This window comes from Seriola aureovittata, chromosome 14 (genome assembly GCF_021018895.1).
Source record: "Seriola aureovittata isolate HTS-2021-v1 ecotype China chromosome 14, ASM2101889v1, whole genome shotgun sequence".
NCBI lineage: Eukaryota > Metazoa > Chordata > Actinopteri > Carangiformes > Carangidae > Seriola > Seriola aureovittata.
The window spans coordinates 20415104-20436151 of NC_079377.1; the positions used below are offsets into that span (position 1 = coordinate 20415104).

The window sequence follows — 21048 nt, forward strand, 5'->3', positions numbered from 1 at the left end:
CTTTATAAATATCCACTGTGAGTAATTAAACTAAAACAAAACTGAAACTCTTCTTGTTTCTACTGACGTCTTCAATCATGTGTGGATCACAGGAGGGTTGTGGTTTCAAGTCTTGTTTCAGAGATTATTCGGATCCATGTTCAAGAGGAGTTGGCGTTGTATCCTTGTAAAGTCTGTTGAAAGTTTTAGCTTCACTTTTATTAGCACATTTCTACACAAAGTGTTGTATTCTATTGGTTCTTTTCTTCGCAAACTGAATGGCAGCATGGTAGGAGAAAAAACAAATCCCACAACAGTGAATCCAAAAACACCCCATGGATTTGGGCTGGGATAAATGAAGTAATACATAATACAGTACTAAATAACAGTTATTATGCAGTGTGTGTGTGTGTGTGGTGTGTGTGTGTGTGTGTGTGTGTGTGTGTTGTGTGTGTGTGTGTGTGTGTGTGTGTGTGTGTGTGTGTGTGTGTGTGTGTGTGTGTGTGTGTGTGTGTGTGTGTGTGTGTTGTGTGTGTGTGTGTGTGTTGTGTGTGTGTGTGTGTGTGTGTGTGTGTGTGTGTGTGTGTGTGTGTGTGTGTGTGCTTTCAGATTGACCGGAAACATTACAGAGACGTGTCCACTGCGATTAGCACTTGTGTAAATGTCAACCTTGTTTGTAATGCAGGCTCTGAACAAAGCTCTGGATCTTAAAGGGAGGGAGAGAGACAGAAGAGAGAGAGAGAGAGAGAGAGAGACAGAAGGAGAGAGAGAGAGAAGAAATAAAAAAAACATTGGAAAAGATGGAAATGGAAAGATGAAGCAAGGAGAAAAAATATGAAGTGTAGGAGGGAGAGGGGAAGAGAGGGGTGGGGGGGGCTTAATGTTTGGTGAGATAAGAGCAGAAGGAAATGTAAGAGAGGAAGGAGAAGTGAGGAGAGGATGGAGAGAATGCTTTCAGTAAAGAAAGAAGGAGAGGTTAGAAAAGGACAGGAGGATGAGAGCAAAAGAGAGGAGGAAAAGGTGTGGAGGCAGGGAGAACACAGTGGAGAGGAAAAGAAAGGAGAAAATACAAAGGGGAAAGAGATGCAAAGTTTAGATAAAGAGAGGGGAGAAGAGGTGATGAATGGAGAGGAGGATGAAAAATGCAGGAGGCCAGACTGTTGTTCAAATATGCTACAACAGCGAACGTTGCCCAAACCTTTTTTCTTTCTATTTTGAATCTTAAGTCTTGTGAAACATCTGTCGTCAGTGGAGACATATTTGATTTTCATTATGTCTGGTGTTTGTTCCCAGCGTCTTTGTCTTCACTGTTCAAGTGACGTGGTTACAGGTGAAAAGACAAAAAGATAAATCACCAACTACCTTCATGCTTCGTTCCTTCCTCCATTCATACATTCGTACATCCACTACATTCTCCCTTTTACTTTCCTTGTTCCTTTCCTTTTTTTCCCCCTCTGTTGTGTGTTTAATCCTCCATCTTGACACTTTCCTTTCTTCTCTCCGTCCTGTTTGTTATTATACTGTATTTATCACTTTCCATCATCCTTTCATTTCATCCTCACTTTCTTTCTCTCTTTCTTTGATTTATTATTTCATCCTTCTTCTTTCCTACATTTCTTCAATTACTCTTTATTTCTCTTCTCCCTCACTTTCTTTCTTTCTCTCTTTCTTTCTTTACTCAGCTCCCTCTCTAATCCACAGTAACCACACCCGGTGAGTTTGACGTCTAACAAGCTTTTCATGAGGCTGAGGTGTGTTTCGTTTCTTCGTCCTGTATCAGCTCTATTGTTAACTGGGCTGCACTGCACCTGCACTGCATCAATCTTTCCTCTCCTTTCTGCTCCACTCTCCCTCTTTCCCTCTCATCTGCTCAGCTCAGCTCTGTTCATCTGTTCATTATCACTCCGGTTTTTTTCCAGTGCCTTTTTTGTGATCGGTTTTATTGGAAAACACAGAGAAACTATAGGTGGGTCCTGATCCATAGGTTGGTTTTTGTTTTTGTCCGTCAAGCCGCTTTGATTTCGGCAACACTGCAGGTGTGCCTTGTCTGTTGCAGGTTGTAGCCTTAGTCCGAAACACAACCACGACACAACTACTGCGACACTCACTGAATTGTGTCTGCCATGCACTGTGATCAAGCTGCGTGCACAGGTTTTTATGCAGCTCTTTACACATGAAAATTAGGATATATTAAGGTTTCCAGCAATCTGACTCGTTCATGCATAAAAGGGCATGAAACTACATTAATTCAGATGTTTTGAAATGATGTCACTATAGATAAACATGGTGTAAAGAAACGAACATCACTATGATCCTTTGGTTCACTGTGTCACATTTGCACTGCTATACTGTGTGTCATCCTGTCCCAGTGAGTACTATTTTATTTTGCACTGCTCTGTTTTTACTGATGCCCAGGGCTACTGGAAAGGAGAGAAGAGGAGAAGGGAGGGAGGAGAGGAAAAAAGAAAGAAGCCGAGGGCTATGTTTTAGCCTTCACCCCTCCCTCCCTCCATCCCTCCCTCCCTCCAAAATAGTTCCCTTATTTTAAGCTGTCCCCAATAACCGAGGAGTGGCTGCAGGTGAGAGAGAGGGGGAGAGAGACACAGAGAGGTAAAGACATAATTGTTCTTCCTGACGTCAGCACGGTCCAAAATTCATGTGGTAAAAAAGAACGAAAGACAAAGATATGACTTATTTAGATGCACACACACGTATAGAAGTGTACTTTTTAATATCAGCACGTCATAATTACCTTTATTACGATGCCTGTGTGCGATTACATGAACAAAAAAGACGAGAGAGAGGAGTGGTAACTTCTATCTCACATCAGAGGTGGATGCTCGTGTTCCTATCATTTCTTTTTCCAGCTGATTTGTGTTGCACAGTGGATTTATTTTTCTCCCTGTCACCGTTAACAATGACAACCTTGTTGAAAGGAACATCATCTGCCTTTAACACCTATCATCATCTTCCAGTCACCAAAAACATCTGATACACAGTCCATTTCTCTTTCTGATTTCAAACCTTTGTCAGTTACATGATACGTTTTGCCTCACGTTATCGGGTCGGCCAAGGACATTTTCATTACATAACAAAAAGGAGATGGAACACAAACGCCTGACTCGATGCTCCCTCTTCTTTGCACTCGTTTCAATGTGCAGCAAGGCGAAGATTAGATTAGATTATTACCTGTCACCCTCATCATTGGGAAGTATGTTGTGAAAGTAATAGAAGATTAAATGTTTGGTTTATCATTTTGATATGAAATTGTGAACATGAAGTTATTAGCTGACCATTCATTCAGTCTTGAGTTTCTCCTGTGACACTGATTGCATCATTCACACTAAATATGTTGAAAAGGTGACACTTTTTCCCCTCGTCTTGTTAATGTTCAAAAAAGGTAACACACACACACACACACACACACACTTGTACACCTGAGTTGGGTAGTGACCTCTGGGTTCCTTAAAAGGGAGTAAACCTTGACATTTATTGGTCCAACCTGTAACGTTAACTCCAGTAGACATTAGGGAAAGAGAGAGAGTGTGTGTGTGTTGCGTAACTGTCTCTTCCTTGAGGTCTAATATAGCCAGTAAAAAATGTAATCATCAAAAGGTCAAGGTTCATGTCTGAAACAACACACAGTGTGTTTAGATGCCATTAAACGCCCCAGTTACTGCACCGTCGTTAAAAAGTGTGTGAACAAAGAACAAAGTCTTCAGCCTGCAGAGTCATGTGTCACTTATATCCTTTCATATATATGAAGCTATAAGTCTGGGTTCAGAAATATGTTAGGATGTCTGCTGGCAAACTGGTTTCCTGCCTTAGAGAGAAAGAGAGAGAACAGATGAGAGAATGCTATATGTACACGTGCAATGTTTCTGTGTGTGTGTGTGTGTGTGTGTGTGTGTGTGTGTGTGTCTGTATTTAAGGACACAGCAGACTGCAGGCTGGTCTCTCCTCACAGCTGATGTCTGATACTCTCCCCTCTTTCATTTCACCTCTGTTACAGTTTTCCTCTCCTGACATTTCAGACTAATCCAGTTCGGCAGACTGATCATCACCGCCCCGCAGGAGCTCCACTACTCAACAAGGACAACCTTTCAACAAACCTGCTCATTTCTTCCTGTGAATTCCCATCTATTTCTTTGATTTGAACCATATTAAACTATATCTATATGCAAATAAGTTATAATAACAACAAATCTAAATACATGCATGTAGGATTTGGACAAACAATATTTACATAAACCTTTCGGCCAGTGGTAAAACATCTTCAATCAAAGCTGCAGTACAATCACTTGTGTTTTATTTCCCCCAAAGTTTTCTCCAGCTAAACTTAGACAACATGACACCAGTGCCACAATGTCAGTGCGTGGGCATGTTTTGCACCTGTCCTGAGCCAATCAACCTGCCCCAGAACAGGTGCACCAGCCGGCACATCAGGAGGGAAACACAATCATGCCCGCTCATGTGACACAGCAAAAATGCTCTATAGGTGTTTTTTTATACATCACCACACAGAAACACTGGTTATATTTTGAATGACTTACCTGACAGTGTCTTGACTGCTTTGTGCACTTATACCAAGTTAATGATCTTCTCTCATGCTTTTCATTCCTACCAACAAATGCTCCAAACTAAATGACCAAATTGTCATTGCCTTCCAAAACAACACGCATGTTTTCTCACCTGTCACAGCTATTTTTAAGATTTAATTTTAGGCACAAAAATGTACAGTCATAGTTAAAAACAAAAACACTGACTGTAGTGGTAAACTGGAAATGAACGGCGGGTTTCCTGTTCCCAGTTCACATGCATTGTTGAACCATCTATAAATACAGACAGGCGACAAATTGAAGGAAAAACCTGTGAATCATACGCTGTGGCGCTCTCCACCACCAGCATCAAAACACCAAAGGGAATAGCTTATCCCTCCAGCAGAGTTCACAGACGTGTAGAACGTTGCTCCAACACCTTACTAAGACACTTAATGTTGGTTTTTCCTTTAATTTGTCACCCGTCTCTATATATATATGTATACATTTTACCAATATGGACAAACAAGAAATGGCGGTTCGTCTCTTGTGAGGACAGTCCCATTACTGGTGTTTTTCACAAAATTGGATAAACTAGGGAAAGACAGGAGAATAGCTTGAAGGGGATGCTTAAAGGCGACCTATTATGCTTTTCCTTATTTTCTGTCATATATATATATATATATATATATATATATATATATATATACTGTATATATTAATGAAGTAAACGTATGTAAAAGTTATGCCTGTCAGATGAAAGCTCAGACGTTTTTCTACTTCCTGTCTTTATAAAGACACCAAAACAGTCCACCTCGGTAGTATTATATACATTTAATTTTCTCTAGCATACAAACAACCAATGATGCTGGTATATAACAATTTACAATCAGCGTTGGCTTTTGTAGCAATGCCGAGTGACGTGGAAAACGTCAGTTGGCATTGCTACACCCATCAACAGGCGCACATATAGGAAAAATTTTACATACAGATTGTGATTAAAAGACTTAATCCACCGTTATGTAACACGATAAGCAGGTAGTGGGCGTAATATTCACCCAACAGAGACGTCTTGCTGTAATCTTTGTTGCTGCGGATGTTCGTGCCGTCCACTCTCATATTCCGGTTTGGATTCAGGCCTCGAACACACGTATTTGAGAAGTGGCCATTTACAATCAATTATGTTATGTTGCTACAGTTGGCTTTCAGGTGGTGCTCACACGGAATGGCCAATCAGAAGAAAGTGGCCTTTTAGGGAGGGGGAGGGGCCTTGAAGAGCACGGAGCTAATGTTAAATGTTTCAGTCAGGGGCTCAACTCAGAGGTTGCATAACGGGCAGTCTGAGATAAATCAGGTTATTTATTTTTTGTAACTGAATCATGCAAAGCTACTCTAGTCCAGTCCCAGAATAAAAATACAGAGCTGGAAATGAGCATAATAGGTCCCCTTTAACTTGAACCCTTTTTGTGCATTTTCCTCTTTTTTGCCCGTTCCCATCTGACATGTGGTTCTGTGTATTTTGGGCATAAGAGGCACTCACAGAATTGGCTCCATTATATTTGGGCCCATTAGGGTCGTGTTCACCTAAAGGTAACTGTGAGCAAAATCTTTCAGAGAGCGGCTTTCTTCCAGTTTTGCACTTGATCAATCAAAACTATGTGATTAAATTGATAATATACCGGTCAAAATACCTGAGGCACAAACAAAATTCCTCTGTCACGCCCCACAGATATCATCATTAACTGGGTAAAACACTGGTATCCTGCTGTCATTGACTCCATTTTCACATGCACACTGCCTCTGTTAAGGACATTTTGAAGGGCAGTGGCTCACTTCAAAAACAGTGTATCACCGTTTTATTATTAAATGTGATGCCACAAACACTTGAAGTGACAAATTCATCAAAGAGAAGGTGGTGGAAGGTGTAGAGAGGGTCAGAGTTGGATGAACATGTCAAACACGATACGCACTCTGTGATAGAGAACCAACTCCCCTGACACTGTCTGGACTGAGAGAGGGAGAGAGATACAGAGGGTGGTGTAGAGAGAGGGAGAGGGAGAGAGAGAGAGGGAGAGAGGGAGAGAGACAGAGGGAGGGAGGGAGACAGTGTGTGACAGAGATATATGCTGAGTGACTCAGCGTTGCATTTGTAGATGTCCCCTTTGGCATGATTACTCACCTCCAGTCTGCTCCAGCCAACCTGTGCATATTTGTGTTTTTGTGTGCACGTGCACGTGTAAATATATGATCGTCTCCATGGAAATAAGAGACGACATAAAGACAAATTCAGCAGTGTGTAAAGATCAGTGCCCTCCCGTGTGTGTGTGTGTGTGTGTGTGTGGTGTGTGTGTGTGTGTGGTGTGTGTGTGTGTGCGTGTAGTAAATCATACATGGAGATCACATGAAATATGGAGTAGATGTATGTATCTATCAATGGCTGCTCATTCCCAGCTCCACTGACCCTTACTGGTTACCACAGTGTTGACACAGATACTGGCACCATTAAATGAAACAGAAAAATTTTGATATTCTCTTATAATCAGTAATTCACTTTTCTTTTTTTAAACACAACAAGAATAATATTCACATGTCAATATTATGCAAATGTTATCATTAAGGTGTGAATTTCCAATTGACAGACTCAATGTAGGTGCATGCCAAGCAGACTTGCAAACACAGTCAAAACAGTGGGGCAGAAAACCAGTGAGAGCAGTACATGGTCCAGACCGGGGTCTTAACGACAGGTTTTTGAAGGCCTGTAACAGCACTGACTTTCAAGCTGGTGTTTTATTACAGAGGCTCTTCCTTTTCTTTCCTTTAGAATGTGGAAACTCTGAAATAAACATTTATACCGTAAAGGGAGAGTGAATGACCAATATATGGGAAAGTTCTGATTTGACAGGTCAGGTGGTGAAACTCCTTTTATATGTTTAGTCAGAGTGGAGAGGGGGCACTGCCCTCAATTTTTGTAACTTTACAAAGTCATGCTGACTTTCCACAGCCACTGGTCAGGTCGCTCAGGCGTTAAAATGGCTAGAGGTCGAATTACTTCGCAAATTTTTCTTTTCTTCATTTCCCACCTTCCCTGTCACCTCACCTGTCTGCGTTCACTGTGGAGCTATAGCACCAGTGGAGGTGATGCGTTTCCAGGGAGGTGATGAGAAAAGTGTTATAAACAATGGCCAGGACTTTTTGCTGTGATGGTAATTTAAGTTTAACTGTCCACTTATAAACACTTTATGTAACGTGTTATGTAATATTTGTCTACTTTAAGACTGTAGTTTGAGTAACAAGTCCATTAGTGGCTTTGTACCGCAGCTGTGGGTGTCCAGAGGAATCACTGGGCTGAAGTTTAATCTGAGCTGTAAGATGCTCCTGGGGGACAATGTCTTAACACTGCAAATGTTTTCCCCTCTGGCTTTTTATGCATTAGGGTTAGTCAGCATTGTGATATTAGAATTGTGTGTGTGCTTGTATGGAGCACAGGTGTGAGTGGCTGTGTGTATGTTAGTGTGAGAGAAAGACTTTTTAAATAAAGAGGGCTTTCTCTAGATCATGTGTGTGACTTTCCTATTCTTATCCCTGTGTGTTTGTGTGTGTGCGTGCGTGCTGCATGATAAATTGTCATCTTTAGCTGAAGGTCTTCCCCATATTTTACCCTGCCACATCCAAATTATACTAGAATGTAAATTATCCTATTTCAAAACAGCAGTCTGCTATTATGATAATGATGGTGACAGTCTAATAAAGTGCATCCCTGCAGAGATGCTGCACGCCTCACAGCCTGTATTCACAAAGGAGAGTCACCATATTACCCAGTAATAGGCAAATTCACCCTGAAACACTGAAAACACCGAAAACGATTTGTCTTATTCCAACCTGTGATATCAACTATTGGTGTTGTATATATAATATAATATATACAAATAGTGGCTTTAAATAATGTAGGAAATAACTGTAGATATTTGGAACATGACACAAAAAAACTGATTAGATAAATGAGCGTTTTTTTGTTCTCTTGCTCTTTGACCTCCTGTATCCCTGTTGCATTGTCAGTCTATACACATTTATTCTATACACAGTTATTATGTCACCTGCAGAGCTTCTGCTGGGCTCCTACAATATTAGCAGGATTGTGTGATTGACAGGTGTGAGAATGGCTGTGCTCTAAGGAGGCACCCCGGGGTGCAGCTCTGCTGAATTATGAATGAACGGGCTGAAGCTTTTACCTCCCTGTGTCGACTTCACATCTGCAGAGGGCTCTCTCTTATCTCCTTTCTCTCATCTCCTTTCTCTCTCTCTCTCTCTGGCAGAAACAAAGCCAAGTCTATTAAATAATAATATTATTCAGTGAAAGCATAATATTAACTACGGTAAAAGTTGCACTTGTGACAAAATTATATGAATTTTTTAGTATACTCAAAGTTATAATAAAAATGATTTGCATTATTATTGGATTGGGTGGAGTGGTAAAATGTGGAAAAATAAACCATGTATGTGAGATTTTACAGATGTTTCATTCAGCAAAGATCCTGCATAATGTCATAACTATAATAAGACTTAACAAGTTCTTGCAAATCACTTGCTTGTCTCTATACTCTAGAATGACACATACAACACATAATTCCTCTGTGTCCTCCAAATCTGTTACAAATCCCTGTGGGAATAATAATGCTTTTCCTGGGAGGACAGTTTCAAACCAATATATAAATTTCCACTCTGCACTCTCTCAGTTTTCCCACTATTTTAGATTATAGCAGCACATTTTTACACATAAATTTTAAGCACAGCAGAGCAAATGCACTATTGTGTCACTGATGCGCTATTTGGTCACGTCGCACCCAGTGAAAATTTTACATTGCATGCTGGGATGAATTTCTCACCTGTCTAATACAAACATAGAAGCCAACCAGGAAGAGGAAAGAAAACACATGGATTAACATTTTCTAAACTCATTACATCTGAAATTTTATCTAAATAAACTTGGTATACACCAAGATTAAAAAGTAGGCCCACTAACATTCTACATGCTACCCCTTCCTGATACTACAAAAATTCACCTATTCATCTGTTCATCCATTTGATTATTGATTAATTGGATCAGGAGAGACTTGGTAAACACCTTTTTGAAATGTGCTTTTCTTATGAAGATCTGAAAGAATTAAACTGAAGTGACTCATGAGCATTGAAAAAACTGAATGCTAAGTAAAAGACTCGTGACTTATCTTGAGAAATCAAGCTGTTTGTTGCATCACTAGCAGACAGCTTTAGGCCTGCATCCTCGCAGCCACTGCCATCCTTTTCCCTGGTCCTTAAAACCCTCATGTCAGATTCCCAGTGTTTCCTCCATCTCGCGGCATCAGCCTGTCAAGCCTTTACCAAATCAGCTGGAGAGCCGGAATTTGTGGGATGTTGACTTGTCATCTTTCTGGTATATCAACTAATGGCCCTATAGATCAAAGAGTGGTTTCTGGGTCTCTCCACGTGACAGTCCCCTCTGCTGCCCAGTAACTCCAGCAGTAGTTTGTTCAGCTTCTCAGCCTCTCTAACCTCAGTAACCAGCCATTCACTTCCTCAGTCAGCCACCTTATCTGTCTCTCTGCTGCCCAGTCCTCCAGCTGTTTCTTTTTTCATGCATACCCCCTGCTGCACTACTGAAACCTAGTTTGTCATTTCCTCAATCTGGTAACCTTCTCCCTGTCTCCCCTCTTATCTGCTTCTCTGCCTGAAGTTGCATCTGTTTTTGTCTCTCTGGCTGCACCTGCCTCTCTGTCTCAGCAGGAGCTTATAGCCGCCTCTTAGCCTGTGTCTTTTTGAGAGCTTGTCTTTTCTGTTTCACTGCCTCGGTCTATTTCTGTCCATCAAGCTTTAATCTATCCTGTGTTTAGAGTTTCCTCGGGTGTCATTGTCGGTGCCATTTAGCCCATCAAAGCTCGCCTCTGTTTCAGCTCCCTGCATCTGTCGATCTTGCCTTTCCCGCTTCCGCTCCAATTTGTCCCTATTCGTTTGCCGCCCAAGTCAGGGCTGTGTCCCAGATGATCTCTCTTAAATCTTTGCCCCAGTCAGTGTCCTTTCACTGTCAGCCTGCTCCCTGTGGACTTTCCTCAAGACCCTGCTCTCCAACATCTAACCTGTCAGACCCAGGTCAGCCTGTCTCATTCTCTTCTGACTGTTTCTGGTCCAGTGATCCTCCTCTGCAATCCTGTTGGCCTACTTGAATAACTGCTTCTCCAGAGTCCAGAACCTCCTCCTGTACAGTGTTCCCATTTCATCTGTGCTCAGGAAATCCACTTGGCTACAGTCTCTGTACCTGTGCTCCCTGTTACAACCATGAGCAATGGAAATGTGCTGTCCATCTGTTAGATGTGCCACAGGCTGACACCCCAGTTACAAGCATGATGATCAGCCTTGCACATCGTTTCTCCTGGGAAAATCCTGTCCTGAACTGTCCTCAGTTTCCCACCCGGCGGCTCGTCTCCCTCTCCCCTGTTTCTCCTTCTATTCCCAATGTGTCTATTCTGAAATACCCTCTCCTGCTTCACCTGCCTTCTAGTTCCCCCTCCTGTAGAGATCGCCCTGACCCAGTTACCTGCTTACCCAGGTGCTCCTCATTCACAAGTAACCCCAGTGAATATAATACAGAGGCCAGTTTTCAGACAGGTTTTGCAAGATTGCTGAAGTTGCTTTCCTCTGAACCTTTCCTGCCTGCCTGTTTCAGGCCTGTATTGTTTACTACTCAGATGTCCTTTTGCAAAGTTTGGCTTACCGTCTGATTTCTAGATTTATTTTCCTGGTCTGGCTGGAAATTATCCAGCTCTTTGAGTAGTGGCACTTAGCAAGGTGCTCTTTACTTCACCAGGTGAGTTTCAGTGTTTTACAGTAGGTCCTTGTTTCCATTACGAGTAACCTGAACTCTGACAGAATGACCTTTGTGCTGACTCACATTGTCAGAGATTATAAATTCTACAGATTCCTGCATCCTTACTTGATGAAATAAATATGTATAGGTCCTTGTTTTACTAGTGCAAAAATTGAATATTAATTACAAAATAAGAGAAATAAGTTGAAAGAATGCACCTGACGCACACTCGATGATTCATGAATTTAATATGATTGTGACTGAACAGTCATCATAAACTTGATTATAGATGTTAATAATTTTATTTCTCACAATATCAGCAGCTCTGTAAATAATGTATCCTGCCCCCTACTGGCCTAAATTGCACAACATTTAGCAACAAAACACAGAGTTTCACAGCTCTAGTTTTGTAGAACAGCAAATTTCGCTATAATATGGAGATGACCATTAAAGTACATGTGCTTTCATTTTTAAATGGTGCATTCAGAAAGATTTTTAATTCATGTTTTTGTCTGAGAGTGGATGCTGCTCTTAGTCATTCACTGTCGGTGTCTCCTGCTCAGATCTGTAGTGGAGTGGAGGGGTGTGTGCGATTGTGGTCGATAACGCGCCTTTTTGGCAAGTAAGCGTTTTGATATAAAACATTTTCATATACTACAGATCAGGGGTTGTAGGTTGGAAAAAAAGATGCATATTGTCCCTGTGGTACTTTTTTATTTTACGTCTGGTAACTTTATGGGGTTTGTTTGTTTTTATGAGCAGGTGCCACTTTGTTGTGCATTGTTTTACTCCTCATCAACTAGTGGTGTTAGTTTATTGTGTCAGTCTCCGTCTTATGGCAGTACTCAAACAATCAGTGCTTTTTGCTTTCTTTTGTTACGACTTTTATCAGATTACCCCAAAAGTACATCCCACTTTTTCTGTTTTCCCCTCTCTCTCTCTTCTCTCTCTCTCTCTCTCTCTCTCTGTGTGTGTGTTGTATGTATGAAGATGAGGTAACGGATGATTTGTTCTCACAGTTACATTATGTTGTATATTCACACAGCTGTGAGTGCATTACTGCTCGTATTCCATGTCTGTTACCAAAAGGAGGAGGATGTGTGTAGTTGAACTCTGTTGTAGTGTGTTCAGTCTTATAGTTTCATATGGGATGTCAAACTGATTCTTCCACGTTTCAACATTTTGAGTAACCACTTCCTCTTGCTGAGGTTTATTAAAGCAGAGCCAGGAGAAGAGGTCAATGTGTCAATGGACTCTTCAGAGTTTATTTTCAACATGGCGCTGCTCGCTCTTTGTTCAAAGTTTTTTGTTGTTATATCTTCAGTGTTTCCAAATATTGGAGATGGAGCTCGGCATTTTCCCGTTTAGTTTAGTTGTTTAAGTTTTATTATAGATACCTGCTTCTTACAAGGTCTAACGTCATGATTCAGAATGGTGCTTTTGTCCTAGTTGAAGGTTTTAATGGACACCTGCCAGCCAATTGGTAAAAAGCATTTTTCATGGACAATGAACAGGCTGAAAGTGCAAGAAATAACACTGTGGCTTTAAACCATCATTCAACTTGTATACCTCTTATTGCGAAGACAGAAAGAGAGGGAGGGACTATTTATTTCCAATGGATGGATATTGATATTATTCTAAAGAGGGGTAAAGTGAGTATGGTAGTGACTAACAAAGAGAGAGGGTAGACCAGGAGAAAGTGTGTGTGTGTGTGTGTGAGAGAGAGAAAGAGAGAGACAGGCAGGCAGTAATGACACATGGTGACAGAGTGAGAGAGGCACACACACACACACACACACACCCACACACACACAAAGAGGAAGAGAGAGAGAGAGCTGATACTCAGTCGTGTGAGGGAACAGACGAAGGAGAGACCTGCTCAGACACACACACACACACACACTCACAAACACTCTCTCCCTCACTCTCATACACTCTCGCTCTCCTCCACTCTCTCTCTCTCTCCTCTCTCTCTCTCTCTCTCTCTCTCTCTCTCTCTCTCTCTCTCTCTCTCTCTCTCTCCTGCTCTTGCGCTTGCACGGAGCGAGAGGGGGAACTGGAAGGGAAGAATGAGGAAGAAGTCCGCTGTGCTGCGCGCCTCGTCCCAACAAATGCGGGTTTGCTGATGAAGCGCCGCTCCGGTCATCCGATCATACAGGTCGCTCGGGTCGCGCCGCATGGAAACGAGGAGTAGGCAACAGCAGACAAACAGCAACAAATAGAAAAAAAAAACTGTCAGTGCATGGGAATCCGGACTCCTCTCCCCTCCTTTTGTGCGTCTCGGCCGGTGGATACGCCGTCTTGGCTGGCGTATAAGAGCTCCCTGCGTCTCCATTACCATTCCCCACTACTGGCTTACCTCTCCTAGGCTACTCCTCCTCCTCCTCTTACTCCTCGTACTGCTACTATTACTAGAAGAGCTACAGTGCTGCTTTTTTACTACGAACCGCTCTCCTCCGGATTGTGGACACTCTCTGGATAGAAAGGTAGGACATTCTGCAGTTTTCTTTGTGCGGTTAATGATGTTAACGATGGTGAATGCTGGGGGTCTTTGCCTCTGTTTCGCGGGCATTGTCTTGCTCAAGGCAAGTTTTGTTAAAGGGAGGCAGGAGAAGTGAATGGGATGGGGGCAGTGTCGCCTCACGCAGCCCCATTTGGAGACTTGAAAGCACCATGCGTCGGAAGGGTTTGGATGCGATGTGGAGACGATGTTTCCTCACATCCTCCGTCCCCACCACGCTCTCCACACTGCGCCTTTCCTCCTCTGTGATTTGGAGAGTCAGAGAGAGAGAGAGGACCGTGGGTGCGGTGGAAGGTGTGTTTGTCATTTGTTTTTCATTAAAATGAGCAGCCAGACTCCGGAGGCTGCTTCCTTTCGCTCCAGGGGCTGTTTTTTTTTTTTTTTTTTTTTTCTTTTGCTCTTCACTCCCACCCTCCTTCCCTGCCCTCTTCCCCTCGCATGTTTAAGTCTGCCCGCCTGCCTCCTCGCTTATTTCTAGAGGAATCATCATTACGGATGCAGAGCACGTTCAGATAACCGCGCTCGCACCTTTTATAGGCTTTCGATGTGGAAGTTGGGTGACAAACATGCGCAGTCCGGGCTGAATTTCCCCTTTAGAGATGGTAATCCTTGCAGAGGCTGAATGAGCCGGTCGGTTAAAAGCGCATTGAGAGTGTCGTTTGCGCAATCCTGCAGCCCCCCCCCCCCCCCCCCCCCCCCCTCTCCATCCTTTTGCGCCAGACAGTGCAGTGCTGTTGGGAGGGGGGCGAGGGAGTGCGTTTGCACATCAGCGCAGAGCAGGTTGGGGTGAATCAGAGTCCGGACTCTGTGTTTGAGTTTGAATGTTTTTAATGTTGCGTTTCCTCTGAATTATAGACAGAACTGGATCAGTGGGATTTGTATTCTTAAAGGAGAAATCCGAAGACTAAATATTAGTTCAGCCTCTGCTTGCTGTTTGGAAAATCTTGAGAAAGGGAAATGAGCTTCACACATCACCTAACTGCTCCTGTAAACCTGGCACATAAGACATTAGAGCCGGCAGCAGGCAGACGCTTTTATATTCCCCTGATGTGACACTACAAGCGCTTCGTCTTGTGATGAGTGCGAGGCACATCGGGCAGGTACCGCCAAGGCTCTCCGGGCAATTCTTTTCCAGCTGACTTCAGTCGGGGCTTTATGGGCATGACAGGGAGGAACTGTAGCTCATCCACTGTGGCTGCTATGAAACATTTATTTATGACAACGAAAAACTGAAAGGCGGCCAGAGGTCCCCGCTGCTGTATCTGCCTCCCAGCAGAGATGGAGTTGGTCATTGATGAAATGGAAGATTTTTGTGTCGTTGAGGGTTCACAATAAAAAAGCAGGTTCAGATGAGCAGTAGGTGGCTGAGTCTCCAAAAAACAAAACAAACAACAACAAAAAACTGACCTTTTTTTTTTTTTCTCATATCTGATGCCAGATTCAGGCATCAAGCAAGCAATGATTAGGCCTGTTCTTAAAATGGTTGAGAGGAGATAATATACCACACAAACACACACACGCACAAACACACACACACACACACACACACACACACACACACACACACACACACACACACACACACTTTCTCGCAGTGCAACAACTGCTGGGTCACTATGTTGTAAATAAATCAGTGGTAAATGGCTGAGAGGAAGAAGCAGGTTTACCCTTCCACAGTGAAATCTGTGCATGTGCATGATGTGAGTGGTTTTGTTCACATACAGTATTTTCATTGGAGGATTGTTGCCAGGCCTATTCAAGTATAATGTGACTTTTTTTTTCTTTTTGTTGCTGTGGAGTTTTGTTAAAATTAGTTTAGGTTTAAATTTTGTTTGTTTTATCTTTTGATATAAAAGCCTGACCTGTCTGAATCCATCACTCACTAGTTATTTATGTATATTGATGCAAAATGGGGCTTTTTGCATTATAAGAGTGTAATATCCCTAATTTTAAGCTTAAACTTTACAAATATCCCTCAAAAGGGTGTTTCAGTATGACCTCATTTCACAGAAAAAAGCCTTAGATTAAATTATTTTAAGTAAGTAAGATGTAAACGATTTCTCACTCAGATCCTATGTTCTCACACACCAAACAATTGTGCTTCTTTCTACAAAGGGAACCCTGTTCACTATAGTTTACAGTAAACTGAGTCATGTCAAAGCAAGGACAGGTCATGAAGCTCTTCTGCTAATGTGATATAAAGTGAAAAATCAGGACAAAATGCAAAAGAGCTGCAGATCAAGGAGCCCCATGAAGTAAATGGCTTTTTTTTTTAATTTTCAAATCAGTTTCTACCAAATAAATTATTGTAATTTCTAAAACAATCTAATCTTAAGATGTGATGAGCCCTTTTAATGTAGCATAGCGAATACTGCAGCATAGTGAATTCTGTAGACAAGGCAGTTATACCGATGGCTGATACTGTGACCTCCATCATATAATTCAATAGTTAATAAGCTAATAGGTAGCCACCCGTATCACCCCGAGGAAGAGCTCATCAATTAGAAATCAATATTCTGATTGGTGGGTTCTCTGCAAACTCACCATCTATCAAAGGTCAATTGTAGTTGCGCTGATGGGCTCATATGTGCGACCCCCGCTGTCAATTGTAAGTCCTCAGGTTAATAAGTGGGTGTATTGCTACGTGACACTGCATGCTAACTGTTAGCCTATCAGGTTCAGTTCGGATGTGTGTGTTACACATAATGAAATAACACGAACAAGATTCCTGTACACCAGATTGGCTTGCATGGGGTCCACATGTTGTTTCTTCAGCATCATGTGGACAACAGCTGCTCTCACTTACTGAACTGCTAATCTCGCAAGCAACATAACATGAATATATTGTACATCTGTAGCAGGGATGTGTAGAGCAGGAAACCGCTAACCCTATCAGACTGACACATGTTGTCAGCTCTGTTAAAGGCAACACTTATAGCTCAGTAAAACAAATAAGTTATTGTCATTTAAATCTTAAATCTCATAAAAATATTGTAAACACAGGAGCCACGGGTCAGTGCCAGCCTTTATTAGCCAGTACGCTGCATTTGATGCGATCTGGTGGCAGAAATGCTCGACTCCTTTTCAGCACATAAACAGGAGGGCGCTGTTCTAGCAGGGTAAAAAAAAAAGAAGCAAAACTTCAATCTGTGTTTACCCGTGATAAACAGAGCCTGCAGTAATTTTACCTCCATGATCGAAAGGAACAGTGTTTACAGGAAAACATGGGCTACTTCTGGAAAACCTGCAGAGTATTACTTCAAGGATAAAGCTACCAGTTGTCTCCAACATGGCCTCAATTTCTTTTCTTTCTTTTTTTTTTTTTTACAGTTATTATATGTAGGCATTATGAATAATTTGATGTGGAAAAATAGATGATACATGTACCTCTTCACAAGCATGCAGATAAAATAGTCCTTGTTTGTAGATGTAGTAGATTGTATAGAGCAGGCACAACCCCCCACAACCTATAGGCCCAGTGATCAAATATGGATGGATCCAAACAAGGTTACATGCATAGCATAGTGTAGCACTGTATAACATAGTGTGATAAAAGCATATTTACAGACAATTTAAATCATGTGAGATTAATGTATAAAGCATATAAATATGTACATGTATGTCTCAGAGCGCTTTACAATCTGTACAACCTATTCAAGCCCATCCCTTTAGAACTGTTAAGTAAAACACTGATGATGCTATAAAGGCAACATACAGCCTATTATCAGCTTATAAAGTGATGGCAAATGTGTTAGCAAGTAGCGGGCTAGCATCCAGCAGGAGACAGAGGAACATTAGCGTTTGTTTGGGGTGGTATTTCTGGAGATCCAACTGATGTAAGTCCAATATTCACTCTCCTCGCGGCTCCTGGTGGAAATATCTGTCTTTTAAATGTTCCACTGTGTTGAACCAGCTGTAGTCGCTAACGTTGTCCGTCAGCAGTTTGGTGTATATGGAGGGTTTATCAGAGCTTTCTTTTTTTTTTTTTTTTTCCGCTGATAACAGCTGCCTCATCCTGCTGAGAAGGTGAAATGAAAACAATGAGAAGAAAGATGCTAACGCTGAGGGAACCTTCTCTGTCTGTTTGTTAGCCTTCTACAAACGTCACCTTACACACTGTCAGCAGACCTGCGAGTTTTTGCGTGGACTGTATTGATTATTGTTTGTTTGTTTTTAGATTGAAAGCAAGTTGGCTAGAAAAAAAACTGATAGTTACCATGAACCGTTGACAGGTTGGCAGCAAGATACGCTGGAAAATAAACACTGATTTTATCTTGGTTGAAAGGACTGGGTGTTCAGACTGTAAGCCTACTGCCCCGTGCAGAAGTACATCTCCTATTTACCTCAGAATATAGATAGAAAACATGTTTCAGATTTTCAGAAGGAAGCAGGATGTGAGAAGATCTATCTGAATGCTGCAGGAACTGAGGCTAGCTAAGGAAGGGAGCAGCCTTTGTCCTAATGCACATCATGGCAGATATGTTTATACAGATTATACCACCCACGGCTAGAAGGAGGACTCAGATGTAGATAAATATTTGCCTGTGGATGCTTCTTCTCCTGTGGATGAATGGAGCACGGTAGATAAAGGAGGTGATTATGTGACTCTTCAGCTTTTAATGATTTTTTTTTTTGTTCCCTCTTCTTTTGTCTTGCCTGTTCATTTCCCATAGCTCATCATTGCTTTCCCACACGTTCATGTCCCTCGTCACGTCCTGGTTAGACACACTGACAGATAATGTCGAAGGATGGACGGACAAAGTGACAGGCAGTTGGAATTAGTCCTGTGTGTATTACAGTGCCAGTCTGGATCGTTCCCTCCGCCCCATGTGTAATAATATGACAAGACGTCTTGGCTCAAGGATCGGCCGCAAGGCGGATCCAGGCTAAAAGTGTTCAACATCACTGTAATGATAGTAAACGCAGACCATTAATCTTCAATTGTTTGCAGCAGTTAGTGTGTGTCTGGGTGTGTGTGTGTGTGTGTGTGTGTGTGTGTGTGGATGTTTTGCTCTGCCCTCACACAAACAGTGGAATATTCCTTTGGTTTTATATCATCAGAGAAGGTGAGAGCACATCTTTGTTAGTCTTCTACCATCTCATACTATCTCTCTTTTCCTCCAGACATCTTTCATTACATCTCCCTCCTTTAGTCTCTTTCCCTCTCTACACACACACACACACACACACACACACACACACACACACACACACACACACACACACACACACACACACCCTCCTCCCCCTCCACTCTCTGTATTTGCTTTTCCATATTTCTTTGTCTGTCTTTCACTCGCTGTTTTAAATTTTTTATCATCGCTTCTTGCCCCGTAGCGAGGAAAATGCATCTCAAGACAGACTGCTTCCTCAGAGCGGCAGGCTGAGGCAAGACACAGGTTTATTTTCCTTGGTGTGCACATGGTCAGCATCCACTCCTTTTTTTTTTTCTAATCATCTAAAAATGATTTTGCCGCTACGTCACTTGTAATGACGGCAATTTCTGTGCATGATTCAGTCTCTGATAATAAACATTAATTGTGTTCATGTCTTAACACACTGCCCATGTCTTCCTCCTCGTCCTCCTCTTTTCTCTGCTGCCCGTTGGTCTAATCGGTTCCCTTTCTTGGCACCTTTGGGTGCTGCCTTCAGAGGCTCCCAGGGAATGACAGTACTGGGGCAGAGAGGGAACAGCTTGTGTCGGTACAGCACATGGTTTTGGTTTTCTTAACTTTATGTATTATGCCTTGGTTTTTGCCTCAGGATGCAGAGGTCCAGTTTTTGAGTGCGTCTTTGTTTTTCCTTTTTTTTTCTTGTCTTATGTTGTGTTCCTCTTGAAATGGAGTCAAGTTTTGAGGCTGTAACACTTGGGAATATCATGGCGGGATATCCTGAAACCTGATATTACAAAATTAGCAGCCACTGGTCGGCGACTTAGCCACTCTAGTGTTAACAGCAGACACATAAACACACACCCTTGAGTTTGGCGCTGATACCGGCCAGGGCATCAATTTTTCCCTCATCAAATAGCCAGTAATGATTCTAATGCAGAGAGGGAACTTGAGTCAGACGTTCCCACAGGATATATTCTGCAGTTGTACGACAAAATGGAACTCGAAACAGAACAGGTAATTATCTTAAGTAATCTACAGTGTTATCTCCTGATGAAGTGTAAAGTAATCAGGTTTGTGTAAGCAAACATTATCAAGGATTTGAGTTCGTGATGATGAATCTTAAGCGAGCCGGGAAGAAGAAAACACAGGAAGGGACAGAAACTAGAGCACTGGCTCTGGGTTAATAAATGAGCTGGGTTTCATATTAGCAGCTGTGGCACTATATGCTGACGTTAGGCGTGGTATACAAGCACATCTCTAGGCTTTAGATAGGAAAAGAGAAAGGCTGATAACTGGTAGATTGCTGATTTAAATCTCACAAACCAGCTGGAAAATAACAAAATCCTCAGTAACTGCTGCCCAGGTGACTTTTAGCAACTTCCGTTTTGTTTTGTGATGTAATTCATTTTCCCCTGTACACTTCCTCCTCCCATTTATCATGCTCAGGGTCACGGGGCCACCAGAACAGCAGCAATAAAATTAATCAACCTTTGATTATTGTTTGATTAGATGGGTGTAAAGGAAACATAGAGATAATAAGCCATAAAAGCTGTGGGGTTTGATTAAAAGGCTTTTCCATGATGTATAAATCTTGGTCTGCTAAGCGTCATTGGACCTTTTAAGAGGGAGATTTTATACCTGCACAGTTACTTGAATTTGTGAGAATGAGCTGACTCACTAAAAGAAATTAAAGTGCGAGACATAAATCGCCCGTTTTTTCCCGCCTGTGGTGAATCTATCAGACTCCAACTGGAACTTTCTCTTTTTTAATGTGGCTTTCTCTCCATTGTAAAGACGCACAGGTGCTGATGTCATGAGGAGGGCGGGGTCACAGCCAGGATGACAGAGTTATTGTTGAGTCATCTTTACTGTGTCAGTCTGCTCGTTCATCCTTTCATTCACCCGGTCCAGTTGTTTATGCAGACAGTACATGTTCTTTTTCTGCTGTCATTTCAGACCTTGCCCCTCCCACCTGCCCGCCTTTCCCGCCTATAGACTCACCTTACTGGCTCCTCCTCCCGACTCACCTGCTCACCT

At 42.2% G+C, this 21048-nt stretch overlaps 1 protein-coding gene across 2 annotated transcripts in view; it reads left to right on the plus strand.

Annotated features, from left to right (window-relative positions):
- The first annotated feature begins 13347 nt into the window (after positions 1–13347).
- slc8a1b (solute carrier family 8 member 1b) overlaps positions 13348–21048 on the plus strand; it is a 143221-nt gene continuing 135520 nt past the window's right edge. For both annotated transcript variants that reach the window (XM_056394774.1, XM_056394773.1), the window contains exon 1: positions 13348–13862. The gene's annotated coding sequence lies outside the window, so the exon portion shown is untranslated. The remainder of the gene's footprint in view (positions 13863–21048) is intronic.